This window comes from Peromyscus maniculatus, chromosome 9, assembly GCF_049852395.1.
Source record: "Peromyscus maniculatus bairdii isolate BWxNUB_F1_BW_parent chromosome 9, HU_Pman_BW_mat_3.1, whole genome shotgun sequence".
Classification (NCBI taxonomy): domain Eukaryota; kingdom Metazoa; phylum Chordata; class Mammalia; order Rodentia; family Cricetidae; genus Peromyscus; species Peromyscus maniculatus.
Window position 1 is genome coordinate 57,764,992 of NC_134860.1, and position 21,555 is coordinate 57,786,546.

The 21,555-nt window shown below is 44.0% G+C and overlaps 1 protein-coding gene across 16 annotated transcripts in view; it reads right to left on the minus strand.

Moving 5' to 3' along the window:
* Positions 1-21,555, minus strand: part of Atp8a2 (ATPase phospholipid transporting 8A2) — a 592,551-nt gene that overhangs the window by 326,401 nt on the left and 244,595 nt on the right. The window lies entirely within an intron of this gene.

Genomic DNA, 21,555 nt, shown 5'->3' on the forward strand with positions numbered 1-21,555 from the left:
CTAATAGCAACACCTCAGCAGACCCTCTGAGGGTAGGTGCCAGCAGGGCCAGTGAGCTGGCACCTACTCTGGAAGGTACAGTGGCAGAAAGGCAGCAATAAAATGCCAGACATCACTGCTATTTCATCTGCTTTCATGTTCACGCCTTACAACCTAATCAATATTTAAGAACTTTGACTCAGCATACAAGGAAATTAGTATTTCACTTTTTCAGCTTCTAATTGCTATCATTTCTAATGAAATCTCAAAACATTTTTCATTCATTTCACCACGTAAACTAAAAGTTATCTCAGACTGACTTGCAAAAACTTTCAGTAGTTCTGTGCATTACACGTTGCACTAATGTCTGGTCGCCAGGAATTAACTGGGTTAAAGGGGCTTTGTCTCTCTAGACCAGTGGTTCTCAGCCTATGGGGTCACCATTCCTTCAGGGATGTCAAATGACCCTTTCACAGAGGTCACCTAAGACCACTGGAAAACACGGGTGTTTGCATTATGATTCATAACAGTAGCAAAATTACACTTATTAAATAGCAACAAAAACAATTTTATGGTTGGGGGTCACCACAGCATGAGGAACTATATTAAAGGGTCACAGCATTAGGACCACATAGTCACCAAGTGGGTTCTAGTTCTGAAAATCCTACTCATCTATAAGACCTGAACCAGAAAACGTGGGACACAAGCAGCAGCACGATTTCCCTTCCATATCGTTCTGAGGTTGTTTAAATATTACATCAGGGTTAAGTGGAGACATTCTTAACTCTTACTCAACTTCATTCACAGAGCTGACTTGAAGAGCACTTTCTTCTTCTTCAAAGTATAAATGACACTTATTCAGAAGTAGGAGAAGTTTAACTCTAAGTTAGGTATTCAATGGAATACCTTATGAGAAAAAAATGAATTAACACTGATATAAATGTCATTCCTCACTGAATAAAGTTTGAGTGGCATCGGGATGAGTTTGATTTTAACCGACATTTCAGGAATGGCCTCATTATCTTATTTATTCAAAAGTGAATTTTAATCTCAGCCCTGCCACTTACTATATATGATCCTGACCAAGATCTTCACCTCCTCCAAGCCTTAACGTCCCCGCATGCCCAATGGCACCCCCACATCCTATTTGTGATGTTTGTGCACGTTGACTGAGATGTCTCCTCGTGGATCGGGTATCAAATGTTCCTCTCTTGCCACCTTCCTGCCATGGCAGTTTTAGCTGATGCCTTTTCCTTTGTATCCCAGTGGCTGCCACCCATCTGCTCATTGGCAGAGCACTTAGAAAGGAGCTCACAGTTGCACATGCAAAATTTTCTTTCTTTTATCCAATAAGAGTGCTGTGGGTGCTGGACGGTGGTGGCACACACCTTTAATCCCAGCAGTCAGGAGGCAGAACCAGGCAGATCTCTGTGAGTTTAAGGCTAGCTTGGGCTACAGAGTGAGTTCCAGGAAAGGCACCAAAGCTACACAGAAAAACCCTGTTTCAAAACAAAAAAGAGTGCTGTGGGCAATCATGACATCCAAAGGCACCTTAAGCATAGACCCAAGCTTTGTAAAAGTTTAAGTGCACCTCCTCAAATCAACCAGCAACCAGCTTTAAGGGCTATCTAGAGCCCATTCCACATAGGCTAACATGTGGGAACAAGGGTTGCTAATAGGGCTCATTTTCCCTTACCAGACTGATCCCTAATTCATGTTAGGTCAGTGACTGTGAACTTGTGTTTCTGTCTGAAGTACACCACAGTGCATCCAGGCAGATTTTATCATTCATATGGAACATTATAAGCACATTCATATATATATATATATATATATATATTTCATATATATGTATACCATTCACATATATATGTAATATATATATATATATATATATATATATATATATATATATATACCAAAAATAAGTTAGACCTTGTCTGTGCTTGATAAAATTAAGAAAATAATATTCACTAAGTAAAGCTGGAATAGTGAAGTTTACTAGAGAACCACACTCCCTCTGGAACCAGACTACACACAGGCTTACAAGCACTCATACCCTTAGCTTCTGGACTCTTTCTTCCTATGAGAAGAGAAATTCCTCTAGGTGCCCAAATCTTCACCAAGGAGGCTTTCCTCCAGATGCTTTCAGCTATGACTCTATGAGCTGCCTTCCTGTCCTTACTTAACTTTTGCTCATCAAAGCAAGTAGCGTGAGCAAATGTGTGTCAGCACGGCTTATGCCAGGCTGTGCATCCTTCAGAGATGCACACACACACACCAAGTCACTTCAAAATCCATAACCAGCATAGGTGGGTTTTATTATGACACCATTTCACACATAGGGAAGTCTAGGCACAGTACTAGGTACCTAATCAGGGAAACCGGAAACCAGAGAAAAGGACTTCAAATACAGGCAACCTGATGCCTCACTACCTAGAAGAAAGCTGAATGCATAAAATCCTTTGTTCCCATTGGCTCTCCAAATGAATGAGGTCACCAAGCCACATCTTCATGCAGCCACTTCAATTGGTATCTTGTCCTTTTGCTCATATTTTAATCTAATGTCATGTTGTTTCTATAAATGACTCCATGTAAACAGCATATGTGCACAGCAGTCCCTGAGCTTGCACTCAGCCAAGTGCTGATGCTCACCGGCGTTAAAAGTATAACAGACACAGACAAGTGTCATTACACAGACAGGGCAGGCTGCAGTTAGTTAGGAACACAGAGGTATGTAACAATAGCTAATGAAGAAAGAGGTCATGGGCTTGAAAGAGAGCAGGGAAAGGGAGGGGAGAAATGATGTGATTATATTATAATTACATACACACATGCATACACACATAGAAGTATATACTGTGGATAGGCAGGATACACAGAATCTCACTGCTCTCAAATTGTGCATTACCCAATTGATACATGGACAGGTCTTTCCAGAACTATAAACATCAGTTTACTCTGCATTTTTAATGATTTTTACTGTTTATTGGTGTATGTTGTGTGTGTGTGTGTGTGTGTGTGTGTGTGTGCAACGTTTGTGTACAAAGTACATGTGTGCACTACTCATTCCTGTGTGAGTTCAGGCATGTGCATGCCACAGTGCACACATGCGGAGATCAGAAGACAATTATGGTCTTGCTTTCTACCCTGTCTGAGGCAGGTCTCTTTGTGGTTAGCTGCTGTCTATGTCAGTCTAGCTGGCCAGGTGCAGGGGTTTCCAGGAAACGCCCCACTCCATCTCTTATCTTCCTGTAGGAACACTTGGATGAAGATGCAAGCTGCCACCCAGAAGAGCTCCCGCACTTCCTCCACCTCCTGTCTTTCCCATCGGAACACTTGGATTACAGACACAGCCTACAAAGCTAGCTCTACACGGTTTCTGCAGGTGCAGACTCAGGTGCTCGCACCCATGTGGCAAGCAATTTACCTACAGAGCCATCTCCACAGCCTCAGTTTTTCAATTGAAAAGGATTTTCAATTTATTTAGTGTAAAACTGATACAACATTAGTTAGTGAGAGAGAAAGAATAATGGACCAATTTTATGCTCCTCAGTGGTCAATATGTGTGATGATATGTTAGCTATACCATCTTGGTTTTGACTAACAAAGACTAAAGACTAGTCAATGCACATACAAACAAAATGAATGAAATATTATCAAAATCAATAAAGGTACAAGTAGGAAATAATTTTGGCCTTTTAGGACCATGCATTCTACTAAGTTCCCATATACCTATCATCGGTGGAAATAACCTTAGGCAGGAGCAGAAGTATGGAAGAGTAGAGCAGATGGATCCCATAGACAGTACCTGCTAAGTAGACCTCACAATGGGCCTAGTCTAAGACTTTGTGTGTGATCCTGAATTTCAAGGAACTCACATCCTAGCAGATATGCCAATCCATACATAAAGTCAATTCTGCTCCTCATAAATCCATTGGCACAAGACACAGAAATGGGCTGCAATCACAGATTTACTGTTAAAATATATTCAGATACCGATGTGCTGACATCTCATTCAAGTGCTAAAAGACCTAAGATGTATTTTTCTTATAAAATGCCCAGAACATGGCAAGAACTCCAAAGATTAGCTGTGTTCTATTGAGGGTGTAGTTACTATCAAGCCAAGAAACACAATCAGGCAATAGGGCTATTGCTGAGTCAGGTATCATTGAGCTAGGAAGCTACGGGCTCGTATTATGTTCACTGTTGCTGGAGACATGTGAAGGGGCTTTTCTGTAGAGGTACCAACAATGTAATCACCACGAGAAACTTATTATTAGTGAAATTCTCTTACCCATCCACATCTGTGAGTGCAACAAAGCCATAGTAAGCATTTTTTTAGCATTTGTTAACCTGCCCTAGTAGATGCCCGTGGCGAGGGAATTCATCCTAGCAGCTGTGGCATTGCCAGAAACCCAACTATTCCTCTGTAGGCTCCACTGGAGGTCTTAGTAAAATAAGAGGCTATTTTTAACACTGTAGCTCAGTTTAGTATTATGTTTCTTTTCACTACATATTCTACAATGTGATCCTTTTCATCCCAGACCTATCTGTAATATTCTTTCTTGTTACTTTAGATTCACGGTGTAGAGATATAAACATTTGGTTCCAGACCTCCATCTTTTTCTTTAGGCCAATATGGTGTCACAAAAATCTCTTATATGATGTTAAAGTAGATCCAACTTGCTAGCTAGTTACCTCTCAATTGCCTTCTGGGTGTCTGCCATTTCATCAGCCCCAGCACCACCTGCTGGCCAGCTGGGTATTTTCCATTGAGTCCTACCGAGTGGTGGGGTATACCGTCTTCTCTGGTCTGCTCTTACACAATTTATCATTGACATTTCTGGTCCATTAAGATTCCATATGAATTTTAGAGTCACAAAGAAGTTTCAATAAAGGTGACTTGTTTTACTGTAAGGAAGAAAATTCAAGCATGTCACCTGAGCAGAGTGGGTGGATAAGGGGTTGTCCTATCCAATTTACTTAAGGAAGAAACAGACTTCAGAGAAGACCATTTACAAATTCTATCATTTACAAGAGTCGAAGTGATTCGGAATAAAGGGTATGACATGAAAGGCTTTGAGCTTCTTGCTCACTGTATCCTACTAGGAACAAATGGTGTCCAGCCAGTCCAGTTCGGTAAAAATAAAACGGGGGAGGAGGCTCACAGCTAATTCAAGGGAGTGGCCAGGTTCTCAGTAACTCAATTCTCGGTGTAAAGGCATGCCTATTAGAAATGGAAGGTCACTCTCCTCAAAATTTCCCTAAAGGCACAGCCGCCAAACAGACTTCTGAGCCAGTCTTCACAACACTATTAACTCAATAATGCAATAAGCTGGCAAGTAGAGGCTGCCTGTTTGCGAAGGGAGCTGGCTGGGCTGAGGGGCTGAGGGCCCTTGCTTGCTAGAAAAGGGACCAGGGCAAGTAAAAGCTACACTTGCTCTCTCTCTCTCTCTGGCTCAGCCCTTCCTGATAAAGACCTAACAGGCTTTTCCCTTCCTTTAGGGAAAAGCTGACTAGGATGGACTTGCTTCCCCAGACTCGGGTTAGCAGCAAGGCAATCTGCTCCCAGAGGTGCAGAGACTGCCTATCTCGGGATAAATCAGAGGTTTGGCCTCAGAGTCATGCTGGCTCCAGCGCACAGCGCCCTCGCAGGTTCTTCTGGGCTTGGGCACTGTTGAAAGACACCTGGCAGGGAAGCTGGCCTTGAAACCAGGACTTGGCAGCAAACGGTAATTAAATGAAATTTGATCGTAGAATGCTTGTTGATTTTAACTTGTCTAAAGTTCCAGACTTGGGCAGCAGGCTGAAACCTGCTGTGATTGTAATCAGTGCAATCGATAGCTTCTAGAAAGAAATTTTTCTAAGTGGGTCTCAAAGCATCATCCTCTTCTATCTGCAAGGCTAATCAGACCGTGTCAGCAAATCTCTCTGGTGTTACTCACCAGCATTCCCGGACACTAAAGAGGCATCACACACACAGTCCTTCAGGGGCACTCCTTGCTAAATGGCTTTCACTGACAAACACCAGCATGTTTTCACCAGAAACCTTCCTTTAAAAAAAAAATGTAGTTTCCTATGGGAATTTTCATAGGCAACAAGAAGCACGTAAACAATTAACGTCACCACCTTCACCCACGGATCACTGGGCGTCCACTTAGGAAAAGCGGGTCAGATTCATTGGCTCACTGCAGTGAGGCAGCCGGCTGGCCGACCGGCTCCGGGCACTCTGGGTGGTCAGAAGAGAGAGCTGTACGGAACCTGTTACAGGTGTGGGCAAGTTGGGTTTTGCTCTGAATTTGGAGGTGTCTAAAGCAAATGATTTCATCCAGGAGTAAGAAGACAACAGAAAGACTGGTCCATTGTGACTGTTCATATTGATAGCTCAAGTGGACTGGATTGGGAGGGGCCCGGATAAGTGGAGCACCGCTGGGGGTCCCTGTGAGGATGTTTCCACAAATGACTAAGAGGAAAGACCCACACTGAATTCAGGCATCGAGCACTATCCCTTAGGCTGGAGGCCCAGAGGGAATAGGAAGGGTGAGTGGGCAACCAGTTCTTACAGGCAATCTCTTTGCCCCCTGGCTGCCGTGAGGTGAGCACTGTCCTTCCACCAGGCCGTGCCTCTAGGGCATTTCTGCCTTGTTAGAGGCCTAGGAACAATGGAGCCATCACAGACTCAAAGCCAGAACCAGAGCAAGAATTCCTCCTTTAAAATTGCTCTGGGCATTCTGTCACAGTGACTACATAAATAAAGTCATACTCAAACACCACCAAAAAGTAATGAGGTGGCCACCCGCTTTAGATAGCAAAGGAAATTGCCTGGACCTTTTTTTATGATTTGGACACTGGTAATTCTAAATGCACATCTGCCAGCTAGATTTTTTTTATTCTTGTTTTTCCAGTAATAAAACAAGAATTTTATAGACAAAAAAACAAGTACTGGTCTGCTGAGGTAATCACTCTGTAACTCAATCAACTCTGACTCACCGAAGTCCCAGTTTGCACATCTAGACCAGTAGGCTTGGTACCAAGTGGCCTGACATACTGCGCCATCTCTGTTAGGTCCTAACGCCTCACTGAGTTCAAACTGCCATTCAGGAAATGATGGTGCTATCAATTACACGCACTAAACAGGAAAAAGTCCCATTACTACCATCCGACCAACGAAACATATAAAGCAAAACACAGGCAGCCCAGACACTTTACAGAATGACAATTTCTACTTCTGGGCCTGTATCCATCAACATGCTCTCTCACAAGAAAATGTGAACTACACTGTGTGTTAACTCGTTCATCAGGTATGCACCAAATAACCAAAAACGGACATAATAAAATTCACAGAAAATCCAAGGGTAACTACCTGACAGCCTGTCTTCAACATATCATATGTTAAAGGAGAGAAATTGTTCTAGTGAGAATTTACCAAATAGAAGAAATAATTTCTTGTCATGGCAGAGCTTGCAAACTAGCCCCTTTGGCCTGGATCTATTCTAAAGGTATGATTTATCTGGCTCCTCCTTCAATACCCTTTAAGTGTTAGTGAGTTTTTATGGAAGGTACATATTTTTAAAATTCTAGATTTCTGGCTTTGGGGTAAGGGATTCTCCCATGCACTGCCATATACTCATTGAGCCCTGTTCACTCTGGTCCTATACCATCCCACAACCTGCTAGAGGCTTGCTGTGAACCCAATTTATAAGCCAGTAAACTGAGGCACAGAGTCTCAGCACTAAGTCGCAGAGCATGGGGTCACTTTAAGGCCCAGAAATGGGACCCAGCCCGTGAGATTCTTTCAGGTTGTTGAAGGGCTTAAAAATAAGTAAGACCCCGTGGAGAAGAAGAGCCTGCATGTCGGCATCCATTGCCGTCAGGTGACATCTGGACAGATGCCCAATCACTTTCAACTCATTCTGGCAATTTTCCACAAGTATTTATTTTACATACATTAAATTTAAATGTACGTTCATAGTGTTCTATGTGATGCTCTGATATACATACAAGTTGTAGAATGGCTAAGGCAGGTTAATGCATGTAATCAAATCCCTCGTATACTTATTTTTCTGTGTACTAAAAACATTGAAAAGCTACTCTCTTAGCAATTTCCCAGTAGACACTACATTACTATTAAATATGGTCCTTGCCTTACACGTATGAAATGCCTCTGGGACACACTCCTCATGCCTAACTGAAATTGTGTGTCATTTGACCAACACCTCACCAAGGCCACCACCCCTAGACATCTCTGCTCTGCTCTCTGATTCCATGAATTCAATAATTTTTATTCCACATGTGAGATTATGTTGTATGTATCTTTCTTAGTCTTGCTCATTATTAGCAATTTCCACAAGGTTCAGGCATGATTTGTAAATGACAGAATTTACTACTTTTAAAGGCTGAAAAGAATTCCACTGTGTATAGGTAACACACTTTACTTATCCACTTATTTGTTGATAGATACTATGCTGACTACATATCTTGGCTACTGTAAATAATAAACAATGAAGGTGGTAACTCAGACATCTTTTTTACAGTGATTTCATTTCCTCCACAGATATAACAGTTACTTTTTTCAGTGCTGTGACAGGAAATTCTGCCCAAAGCACCTTCAATAAGGGTTTGTTTGGGATCATGGTTTGAAGGTACAGTTAGTTCATCATGGCCGGGAAGGCATGGTGATAGGAACTTGGAGCGGTTGATCACATTGTATCCACAGTCAGGAAACAGAGAGTGGTGAGTGTTGGTGGTAATTTCCCTTTCTCCCTTTTATTCAGTCAGGGACAACAACCCATGGAATGGTGTGTCCACAGTTAGGGTGGGTCATGACACCCCATTAACATAATCTAGACAGTATCTCACAGATACACCCAAAGGTTTGTCTCTTGAGCGGTTCTAGACCCTGTCAGGCTGACAATAAATATAAACTATTACAAATTCACCCCTGTCAACCTGACATGCAAACATATTGCTACTAAGCCATAATCTTCCATCCCTTATCTCCATAAGCATATGGCCATCTCATAATTCAAAATAGATTCAGTCTACTTCAGAACTTCTCATATTCTTTAACAGTTTAATACCACTCAGTGGTGTAAGGGTTGAGTCTATCCTGAGACTCAAAAAGTGTCTTAACTATGGCTCCTGTAAAATCAAAAAACAAGTTTCACATTTCTGACATTCCTGTCTCAAAAGGAAGGATGAAGAATAGCAAGAAATAATCAAACCAAAGCAAAATGGAAACTTGATAAGGAAAGTGCCAAGTCTTGCAGCTGCGTGTCTGGTACCTGGGACTCAAGGCAAAATCATCTGGCAGCCAAAGGGCTTAGCCAGCCCTGTCCCTCCAGCTCTGTTGCGCGCGCGCGCGCGCACACACACACACACACAGCCTCTCTTGTGAGTCAGCTGCACACTCCACCCTTGTATCTTTCCTTGATGGACATCACATGGTCTCAGCATCTCCAATATCCTGGGGTCTTTATTGAAATTTAGAATTCACCTTCCCAGCTTCATGCTGTAGCCCCTCAGGGTTTCCTTGCAGAGACTGTGACCTTGCTACACATTGCCTGGTCTTAGCAGCACTCCAGAACTGTGAAGTAAGACTCCATGACCCTCCTCAGTCCTGTACCCTTCATGCCTACAAAACCAGTACTACTTGGACAATTCTGCCAAGTTTTTTTCTGGCAGCTTATGGTGGAGCCTTGTTCTTTTTAAATCTGGACCACCTTCAGCAGTATTCTCAAGTATCTCCTCAGGTAACATTGTACAGGTAGCTCAATGAAGTGCCCTTCGGTGACGTGTGTCCTGATGATGATGCCACTTTTCATAATCAGCATAAACTCTGATGACTCAGCAGGCCACCCCTAAATACATGCCAGGGAGGTACAAAAACATTATCATGTCAGAAGAGGTACAAGAATGTTCACAAAGACACTGCTCCTAACAGCAAAAGCAGACACCAAATGTCTGTCAACAGGAGAAAGGAAGAAAACATGATCTACAGTATAAAGCAGGAAGGAGAGACTGCATCTGCCCCAGAACACAAGCACATTCCCAACATGAAGGTAAATGAAAACAAACAGAGCTGGGAGACCACACACGATATTCTCCAACCTCAAAGTCAACCAAAGCATGACCATAAAATACACCTGTTACTGAGTTTGAGCTCACAGTTTATTCCCCGATGAGCTGGGTCAGGACACTTATCCTCAGTAAGCCAATTAAAAGAGCCTAATTAATAATGAAAAGAAGAAGTAGATTTATTCAGTGTGGCCCCTCTAAAAGAGGGATAAAGAGAGCCAGTGAATGCGCCCCCCAATCCCAGCAGTCTTTGGGTCTGGAGGTAAAACTGAAGTTTAAATACAGGACCAGGATATGCACATTTGAGTGGTCCCAGGTCAAGGTGTGGTCCCGCCCTCCATTCACCCATCATTGCCTGGCCTTCAGTCTCCTGTAAGGTGATGGACAAGTTGTTAGAACTGTAGGAAGTATCTTTCCTGGAGACAAGTTTCCTCTCTGGCTAGGGCCTTCTTCTGATCCCAGCATGACATTTCTGGGCAAACACTCATTGTTTCAATAGTGTGATAATCAAATTAAGAGACACAAGTGTCTCTTCAGAAAATCTTCATTTCCACCAGGCCACTTACCCACCTACATGGAAAAAAAAATCTTGCTTATAAAGCCAAGGATAATAAGACAAAAATTCAAGATATATATGAAAGAAGACAGAGACTGTTGTAGGGGAAGCCACATAGGAGTCCCCAAGTTGGGTGTTGGGTTCATGGTTGTTTGTGTGTCACAGTTTACCATATCCATTTTATACACTATTGATATTAGATTTCCCCCCAAAAGTGATAAGAATGTATTATCTCCAAGAAATGAATCAGGGTGTAGAAAATACTTAAAAACAAGGCTACAGAAACCTGTATGTGGCCTGACTACCAATGCCAATGCTCCCACACAATTCCACTACACATTAAATACAGAAATGCAAAAAATACAATGCCATTGTTTATTAGATCTCTAAGTAATTCATATTTAGTAGTGTAAGTCTTGTATAACATTAGAGGGACCAGCCTTAATATTATACATCCCAGGGGCTCAGGAGAGAAACTACCAACGTCGAGGACTATTTTTGGGAAATAGAATCTCAGCACACAGAGCTCTTAGTCCAGTCATTTATTCTTCCAAATCTTCTTCTCCATCCTCCAGTGCCCTGGGAGTCCTGGTATATATACACTTACAAGCAGTAATCCCTTGGCAGTGCAAAGCCAGGCTTCCAGGGTCAAATGGAGGGGTGATAAGAATCACAAAGAGGGGCACTAATTGTTAATTATCATTTGCAGCTCAAAAGGGAAGTGGCTAATAGGGAAATGAATTAACTAAAGGCTAAATTCGGGTAATGTCTAAGAAGAGGGATCTTATGTGCTCAACTATAGTCTTAAACGTGATTGGCAGAAAATGTTAAGAATCTCTAAGTTGCTAGGTCAATGGGAGAAAATAAAACTGCCTTCTTTTTTTCCTGTGGCTCCTATCTGTCCAAGCTATCTGCTGTTTTTTCTGCAGGGTGGGGAAAGGTGTGCTCAGTTGCTAGGCAACCTGTGTACAGTGAGATGCCTCTGGTGATAGTTAAAGGGAGATCTGGAACTAGAGGGAAGTTTTGGGAAAGGAGGAAGTTAAACTTAATTGGCACATCTGCCAGGCCTTCTCAAACAGTCTGGACGCTTAAGTCTGTTCTTAGAGAGTACAGAGGTATCTCTGATAAGGTACTTTCCTCCATCTGGGAATGGACCTGGCCAGATGCTGCCAATGACAATAATTACAGGGAGGCTTGAACTGGGGTTCTGGCTGTGCATAGCTGTCAGAGCACAAGGTTATCTAAATATTCCTTTAGTAGAGGGGAAATGGTGCCCAATAAATGATGGAAAAGCTACAATAGCACACAAGAAACTCACAGCAGGAAACGGCTGATAATCAAAAGCCAGATATCACCAAGGCTCCTTGAACCTCAGCTTGACCTCTGGAAGGCCCTTGGCTTCTTCCAGGTATTAGCTTTGACATCATCAGCTGAAATCCTACTTTGTATATTTTTGCAGCTTGTAGCTTATAAGGACATTGAACATTACAAAATAGAGCAATCTGTCAACTTATTCTTTTTGAGTGTATAGGAGTTGTATGCATGTGCCTCCTTGGGTATGTGGGTGTGCTCACCTGTGCAGGTGCATGCAAAACCAGAGGTTGATGCTTGTGTCTGTCTGTACTGACCTCTACCTTAGCTTGGGAGACAGGGTCTTGCACACAACCTGGAGCTCACTAACTCAGCTAGAATGACTGCCCAGTGAGCACCTGGGATCCACCTGTGTCTGCCTGTCAGCACTGGGGTTACAAGTATGGATAGCTACACTTGCCTTCTGTATGGTGCTGAGAACTCAGGTGCTCATGCTTGTACAGCAGGACTTTGCCTGAACTATCTATCTCCTCAGTCGCTACTTATTCTTGTTTTGTAAATTGTAATTATTTTGTTTAATGCAATAATATCAAAACATTTTTATTTCAGGCTGTAAGACATGGCTAAGTGCTTAAAATTACTGGCTGCTCTTGTAGAGGACTTGAGTTCAAGTCCCAGTACCCACACAGCAGCTAACAACCATCTGTAACTCCAGTTCCAGGGGACCCAATGCCCTTTTCTGGCCTCCATGGGCACTGTATACACCCATACACACACACACACACACAAATAACTAAATTTAAGAAAATTAATTTCAATGCATGATCAAGATTTTAGAATTGTTAATGCTATAGTTTGCATTTCATTTTAAGTCTTCAAAATGTACTGTGTATTTTACACTGTTGGGGATAGATCAGAAGGTGTGGCCTTGTTGGGAAGGTGTGTCACTGGGGGTGGGCTTTGAGGTTTCAAAAGCCCATACCAGGCTTAGTCTCCTTCTCTCTCTGCCTGAAACTTGCAGGTCAGATGTGAGCTCTCAACTACTGCTCCAGCACCAGGCTGGCCTGCTGCCATGCTCCCCACCATGATAATCATGGACTAGCCCTCCAAAACTGTACGTAACCCTCCAATTAGATGCTCTTCTCTATAGGTTTCCTTGGTCATGGTGTTTTGTCATCGCAATAGAACAGGAACTAGGACAGACATGCTATTGGATTCCATGGGGACATTTTCATCTATGCATGTGGTCACAGTCACCCACAGACAGTGATCACTGCTTCTTGATGGGTATCCTGCATGGAGTAACAATCCATATGAAGACATGACATGGTTTTGTTTCTTTACAGCTCTGCCCAAAGAGAGAGCATCTAACAGTAAGTTTCCTAGCATAAGTGTGCAGAATTCCAATATATTCCTTCCTACCTTCAAAATCCATTTCTATAAACCTGTCAGCTCTACCTTCTTTATTTCTCTCACCAACCCCATGGCCTTGAACCTGAGGTCATACAGATCCTTGATCCTAAAATGGCAATGTGCTCTGCCTCCTGTGAGGCAGCCTGATCCTTCCTCTAGGCCGGCAGACCCAGACCTGGTGTTCCCAAACCCCAGAGCACAGTCCCCAATGTAGAACAAGGAGCACATTACCCTATAGATCATGCTACAAATGCTGAACTTCAAATATCAAGCCAGGATGTTATTCCTAGTTGTTTGAGGATGCTCTTCCTGGCTACCCAGGGGATGCTACTCCAAGTTGTTGTTCAGGGATGCTCTTCCTTGGCTGCCCAGGGATGCTTTTTCTTGGTTTTGCTTCTTCACTTTTCAGGTTAGAGGGAGCATTCCTTGAAGTAATTATGCAAGATAGTTTGCAGGATCTCAGATAAATAAACAAATGGAGTGCCAACTAGCTGCTTTCACAACTTTCAAACTAATTTCTAAATGCCATGTGTTACTAACACGCTCTGAGAGGCCTCTGTTTGATCACAGCTAATTGTAATTGGAGTTAGAGGGAGGAAATGAAGGAATGTTTAGTACAGGCCTTTCACTGCTTCTACAAACAGGAATATGTCCATGTGTGCACATGAATGGACACACACACACACACACACACACACCAAACCCCCACAACCTCAGGAGGCAACAGCAAAGGTGAACCAAAGCACATACATTGACTTTCAATGCTATCATTGTGTGTGGGAGAGCAAAACAAAACCTTAGTTCAAACTTCTCAGGAAAGCCTTAGGAGATAAGGTGAGCCCTCACTTGAATGCCTCCAGACACACCGTCACTCATTAGATTTTCATTGGTTTTTATTAGAGTAAGCAACAAAGAGCCATGAAGGAAAAAGTACTTCTGGTTAAGAATTTCTGGCCTAGGTGGAGATTTAACTTTTCAGCTGTGGCCAAGGGGTAGCCCCTAGAAGGCTGTCTCACCTTGTGCCATGTTAGAAAAATAGATGGAATAATAGTCCTTGGATGAGATGCTGTACTTTTCCTTCCCAGAATCCCCCTCTCCCCACAAGCTCAGTAGCTTATTGGACCACAGATATGCAACAACAAGTAATCTGCCCACTTTTCTAAATTACTAAGAAAAGTGTAACTTTCCCTTTTCTTCTGTCTATCTTTTTTTAAGCATGCTTTCCCTAACATTTTGGGCTTCTTCACTCTTCCCGTGCCCGCTTAAAAGGCTCTGTTCCTTCTCTCCTCTGGCCTTCAGCACAGCTGCTAAGATCCACCTGTTCCCCACCCTGAGGGGTTTTCTTTCAAACTCTAATAAAATTTCCCTTGAGCTTCTCCGAGTCCATTCTTAAATTCCGTTATTAATGAGACGAAGAAGCCCAAGATTTCCTCCATGTCCACTTCCTAGCTTAGTTTGTGGCTGGAGGAGCATAGTGAAGGACAGGTTAGAGTACACACCTTTACAGTACCTACTGCAGAGAGAGCATTCTAGTACGTGGGCTTTAAAGAAACTATTAATACTCGTGGACCCAGTGTGTTTCCCCTTATTCCATGAGAGCGCAATTCCCAACTGTAGTTTCTGTCTCACTAGGAGACCCAAGGCTTGCTGACAATTCACTGGAGATGCTGTCGCCTTAAGTCACAACAAGTTTGGCTGAGTCAATCTTCTTCAAATTTCTACATTTTCTCTAACGCTTTCATAGCCTACAGATCAGCATTAAAGTTGGCTTTTTACCTATCACTCAATCTTCAGGCTTTTTCCCATCAATCAAAAATATGTGTAAGGTAGTCTATATCCTTATGATCTTGATAATTGATTAGTTAATGGCACTACAGAGCCAGTCAGCTTATTTTACAGCTGAATTTCTGCATGAGAGTTCTTCCCTGGGCAAACTTACAGGAAGTGGCTACTGCAAGAGTGTCATCATTGTTATGATGATGTCACTGCGACTAAAAAGCAACACAGAAAATGCCAACTGGCCTGCTGCTGACATATGAGATTTTCAAAAAGACAGAGAAGTGATTTTTTATATATATATATATATATATATATATATATATATATATATATATAAATGAATGGAGAGTAAGCTGAAATTCAAATAAAGTTTTCTCAGTATAATGACACACATTACTATTTCTCATCTTAGAAATCACAGTGTGTAAGACCAGTCACCCAGACAGCAAATCTACCAGCACTGCCTGTGGAATACAGAATGGATATTCAGGAGCTAGCCTGCATACTTCTTAACATGCTACTTTGTAAGAAAGGCTAATTTACCTGGTGTGCACACTCGAATCTGCCCAGAGCATCATTGTATAGTTGTATGAACTAAAATTCCATTTTAAAAGTTCAACTTAAAGATTATGAAGGCCAATCAACTGAATGTGTGTGTGTGTGTGTGTGTGTGTGTGAGAGAGAGAGAGAGAGAGAGAGAGAGAGAGAGAGAGAGAGAGAGAGAGAGAGAGAGAGATGGAATGTTACATATCAAAAGCCAAAGTGATATTGAACTCTTTTCAGTTCTTTCATAGCCTACCTCTGACCTGACATGCTTTTGGCAAAAGGAAAATCCTTGGATTGCATTAACACTACAAGTTTCAAAAACACAGGAACTAGGAATTCATTAGAAACACTTGAAATCTACAACAGAGACTGAGCTGCTTTGGCACAATACATCTATCTCTTGTCTCCACCACTGTATTTATGACTTTCTTTTGTTCTAGAACTAACAGAAGTGTATATAACTATTTCTTCATTGGAACAGGTCATGCTGAGCAATGTGCATCTGTGTTCTCAGGGCATGGACACTCACAGTTGGCTTAGAATGAATGCTTTCTTATTCCTTTGGAACAAGGCTGTTTGAGGTTTGATCCATAAGCGTCTCCAGGGATTACTGTAAAGGACGCCCCTGAGCTCATGAGGAATCATCCCCTTTCTTGGCCAAGGGGATAAAACGGATGCAGAATTAAACAAACCAGCAGTCTTTTAGGACTCAGTTGAACACTTGCCATTCCAAACACACGTCTTGGGACTCGATATATTTACTTAAAAGGCTAAATTACAAACATTTTGTCACTTTGGCATAAAAGCATAGCTAAGCTGCCTGCCACGAGAAAACCCTTGTGTGGCCTGAGAGCGTCTTTTGCAGTCCCCTCACTGGAGAGGTGAAGAAATCCCCGGTGGTGTGCAGGTGGAGCCCAGCTTTTCCCACAGGAAAGGGAAGCTTCCGAGATGAGTTAGAGACTAAGAAGGCACCCTCAAGAGAGCTCAGGTTTCCACTCATGTCTAATGGTCCTAACCACAGTGGGACTCTTGGGTGATAGTCTCAGTATATCTAGATCTGCAGGAGCTAGGCAGGACACAGACAGACCTTTACTTCAGAGAACAGCAGAGGAGTGGTGTACGAATGTGTGTGGTACTGAAAAATACATCACCTCCATTTCCAAATACACGTAGCTCCTAAAGCCTTGAGAAATCTGTGGAGGTTAACAGTCTTCCTCGTGGCTGCAGTCTTCCATGTGGCAGCAAAATGGATGTAGAAAGGTGGGAGCTCCTCACAGGGAAGACTGAGACAGGACAGTGAGCTGCACCGGACCCCAGCTCTGAAGAGTAAACAGCTGAGGGTGAGCTGACCTCAGGAGCCCACAACTTCATCAGTCACACTCACGTGACAAAGCTGTCACAAAAGCCCCAAGGGCAAGATTCAGAGTATTACAGTTGACAACCCAAATGTCCCTCAAAGGCCAGGCATTGACAGCTTGGTCCCATGCCTATACTGCTGTGAGGAGGTGGAGGAAACTTTAGGAGGAGCAGAGGCAGTTAGGTCCCTGGGGCAAGCCTTTACTGAAGGGAAGAGTAGGATATGGCACCTTTGTCTCTCTCTGCCCCTCGGCTACCATGAGGTCAGCTGCTTCCTCATGCCTCACCACAGCCTCCACAGTGACCATGGGCTGAAATCTAAAAACAAAAAAACAAAAAACTGAGCCTAAACAAACCATTCTTCCTTTTTAGTTGTTTCTCTTGGGTATTTTGTCACCATGAAGGGAGGCTGCCTAACACAGAGAGACAATGGGCAGCTGAACTGGGTGCTCCTGGGGCGGGGGGAAGTGTGCCTAGAGAGGCACAGAATTCCACTCTACTCTCTATTTCACCCTCTGAATCTCCGCAGCTGCATCCCTGATAAGGTCTTTCGTTGCCAGTGGCCACGCTTGAAAAGTGTGGTCTCTTGAGTGAGGTGAGCTGTCCTCGCCAATTACCAAACAATAGGAGGGTCATGGGAACTCACTGATTTACATATGGCTGGCCAGTGAGGAATAAGGTCACCATCCCAGGGCTTGTGGCTGTCATCTGAGAAGGTTAGGGTCTGATCCATGAGTCCTTCACAGGTGGAATCTGATTCCAACTCCAGATAGATTGCATCTGATGTCTGAAATTTGTTAGACTATGTAACACCCATGGGTGCCTTCTATCTGAGAAATACTTTATAGAGGGAAGGGGAGGCCCAATGTCTGGTGTGAACTTCAGAAAAAAAAGTATCATTTGGAGTGTGTAAGGAGAGGGAAAAACCAAAGAGCTTTTCTTGTGTCTCAAAATATGTAAAGCTAAAAGAAGAGCGCAGAAGGACTACAGCTTTAAATATTTTGGCAAAGCCTTGTTCTGATGGTCCATGGGTCACTGGAAGGCAAACGAGCAGCAGATGTCCTTCCTCTGTGTCCTTTCCAGCATCTGAATGAGGAAGTGGGGGGCCCTCCAAATCACTGATGAGCTGTGAGTCTTTGCTTCAGCACACAGACAGCCCTTGCAGCCCTGGACAAAACGCTGCTGTGCACAGAAAGGCTTCCAAGATTCCCATCCACAAGCCTCTCCTCAAAGCAGCAGATCAACGAGATGGACCTGCCCTGTCATAAAACCAAGTCCATCTGTCTTTCGTCTAAAAAACGTTCTCATCTGCTCCCCTCCCACACGGTAGCCACGACAAGCTGCATGGAGCTAATTACATTTAAATGAAAATTAAGTAAACGCAAGCCTTCATTTCTGCAGTGGCACTAGCCCAGATGTCTAAAGGCCACTGTTTGGCCCGCACAGGTGAGCACTGTCATCACACACAAAAGTCCCACAGGATGGTGCCACTCTCCCTTCTGAAGGGCAGCTCTCTTCCAACATACTAACAGGCCTGTGTTTTGTCATTTAGCCATTACCCAAAGGAAATTATTGCTTACTGGGCCAGAAACTGAAGGGAAAAAGAAAAAAAGCAAATCACAATTAAGACAGACAAAGTTTTAGAAAACACAGGGTCAACCACTCAGGATGCAGACACTGTAGCTAAGCTGGAACAACTGGAGTGCTCGGGCCTTTCCTTCACTCGTGAAGCCTGTGGCCTCTGGCAGAGCCAAAGACTTCTGAACTAGAATTAACCCCCAGAAAGTACCCCAAGTCAGCCCCATAGGCAGTCACCGCTCTCCTAAATTAAAATGAAGGATGAGAAATGGGATTTGAAGGAGTATGTTTGCTTGTTTTTGGGTTTTTCCCCCACAATAGATAATGCATTGGTCTTTGTTATATACAGAGAATTAGGAGGAAATCAAATCCTGCTCATTGGCCAATCAATAATCATTGCTCACGTCATCCTCCAATGCTCTACTCACTGACTGTCACCAGCCAGCACACCGAGGAGCACAGTTGGCAGGGATCGACACCATGGGCCGTCTCAAGACTTCCTGTGCGGCCACTCCCTCAGAGAAGGTTCAGAAGGTCCTTCCATTCACACGAGTGCGTGCGGGAGTGTCAGCTGGCGGCACTTAGCAAAGCACAGTTCTGTCACTTGAAACTGTTCACCTCCAGCCACGCTTTGTCCAGGAGGGAGGCGCAGCAATGCACGTGAAATGCGGATTAAAGCAGGGGCCCGCCGGCAGGAAAACCGACACGGTGAAATTAGTGTCACAGCACATAAGCGTTGCCTCAGGAAAGAGGGAAAAGCCACAGTTCCAACTAATTAGTCATCTCTCTGGAGAGCCGTGCTGCCACGGCTCTTGGACACACCACAGTGCCTGGCGTGGCCTGCCTTCCCCCGGTGGATCCTGGGAGTTACACGCCGCCTCTGAACAGTTATCTTCCACTAATTGCAAGCAAAACTAGAAGCACTCAGAGCCACGGAACTAAACCCCTGAACCACGAAGCTCTGGAGTTTCTGTGACCAGATGGCCTTAATTCGTGTCAAGATAAAACATTAGACACACAGTCTCAAGCCTGGTTTTCTCCTGCTCATGGGGAGGAAGAAATAAAAATGCCATTAATTGCATGAAGGTGGTGGGGTTGTCTCTGCTGGAAACAGAACAATCGCGTGCTTTGAAAGCAGTCACCAGCACGGTTTCGCCTTTTCAGCAAGGTGTGCCTTGCACTAGTTACACAGTGGCTGGTTTTACCAGGTCTGTGCTGCCGTGCAAACTGTAACACCGCCCGTGCTGGGAGTGATGGCCAACTTGACAGACAGTCACCTGAGAAGAGGGAGCCCCACTGGAGGAGCTGCCTCCCTCGGATTGGCCTGTGGGCATGTCTATGCGGTATGATGTTGACTTGATGCAGGAGGGCCTAGCCCATTGTGGGCAGTGCCACCCCTGGGCAGGTGGCCCCGAACTGATTAAGAAAGCAGGCTGAGCAGCGAGCCAATAAGAAGAGTGTTTCTTTGTGATCTTGCTTCACTGGTGCCCGGTTCCTCCTGGAGCTCCTTGCCTCCCTCAGTGACGGACTGTGACCTGGGAGCTGGAAAATGAAACAAACCTTTTCCTCCCTGAGTGGCATTTGGTCATGGTGCTTGTCACAGAGAAGCAAACTGGGACACTGTCTTCTCCCTTCCTATGCATCTCAAGTTTCCTCTAAATGGCCGCCTAAACATATTCACGCAAGTTACAGGAAGCTTAACAATATACACCGTACGTTACCGCGGCATTTCTTCCTGTGGCCAAGGGAAAATGGAGGCCACTATTCTAAAGAAGCGGGAGTAGGGTGGTGTGGGAGGGAGGGAGGGAGGGAGAAGCCCTTGAGAGAAATGGTAGAAAGAGGCACAAAGACGACCTAGGCTTGCTCTGTGGGTTACACATCCACAGCCAAGCATTCTCCACCAAACCTGGAAAGCTGTGGTCTACTACACACATCATATTACCTGGAGCAAAACATTCAGCAGGCCTTCAGCTAAAGACACTTACATTTCAGCTATTCCTTTTAAAATTGAAGTAACATTTCTGAAGAGGATTATAAGGATTTATGGAGACTGTACATTCAAGACTGGAAAACTAATTAAAGAATACAGTTAAGGTCATATTTTTAAAGCATGAAAATGAGGCTAATGGAATGTATGAATTCATTATAGTGGATTTCTGGGTTTTGCTGGGGCGGGGAAGGCTTTGGGAAGAGAAGAAGAAACAGACACATGTAGTAGGCACACACAGAGTAAGACCCTCTGCAAAGCAGAGCGGTCAGTACTCAAGAAACCAAAGCCTGACCTCTCCCTGAGGGCTGGCAGTTTTAGTCTTTGGAGTGATTTAGGGTTGCTCAGTTTGAAGAAGACAGGGATGCTGATGGGCTCACAACTGTTGTTTAATCATGTCCTATCTAGCCCTAAACTTGTTGGGACAAACCATCAGCAGAGGGCACCGAAGGAGGGAAGGGAAGCCCACAAGGCCTTGGTTTTAAGCTGCCAGGCTTTTGCCTCAGGTCAGGAGGATGGGGAAGAAGCCGGCCATCTTGAAAGTGCACCATGCTTGTTAGTCATGGCTCCTTTCCCTATGTCCAACTCCTAGTCCCACATTCCCCCTCTCGGGGGTCACCTTAACTCCTGTTAGGGGTTCAGATGTGCAGACTACTCTGATGCTTCTGGTACAACAAAAGGGGCAATGTAGAAGGGGCAGCCGCTGAGTGACTCAGAGGAGGGTCAGTCGAAGGGGTCACGATCAAACTTGCCAGATGGCAAAGGTCTAAAATGTAAGAGAAGCCTGTGATGACAGCATGCCTCCTTGGAGCATGCTATGTGAGTGAGGCGGTATCTATAACAGAAAGAGAGAGACTGTGGGTACCGCTATAATCCCTACTGGGAGCGTAGTTAGGAAAATATGTGGGGCATACTGGCTTCAGAAGAGGAAGGGGACAGGCAAGAAAGCCATCCAAAGAACCCTTGGCAG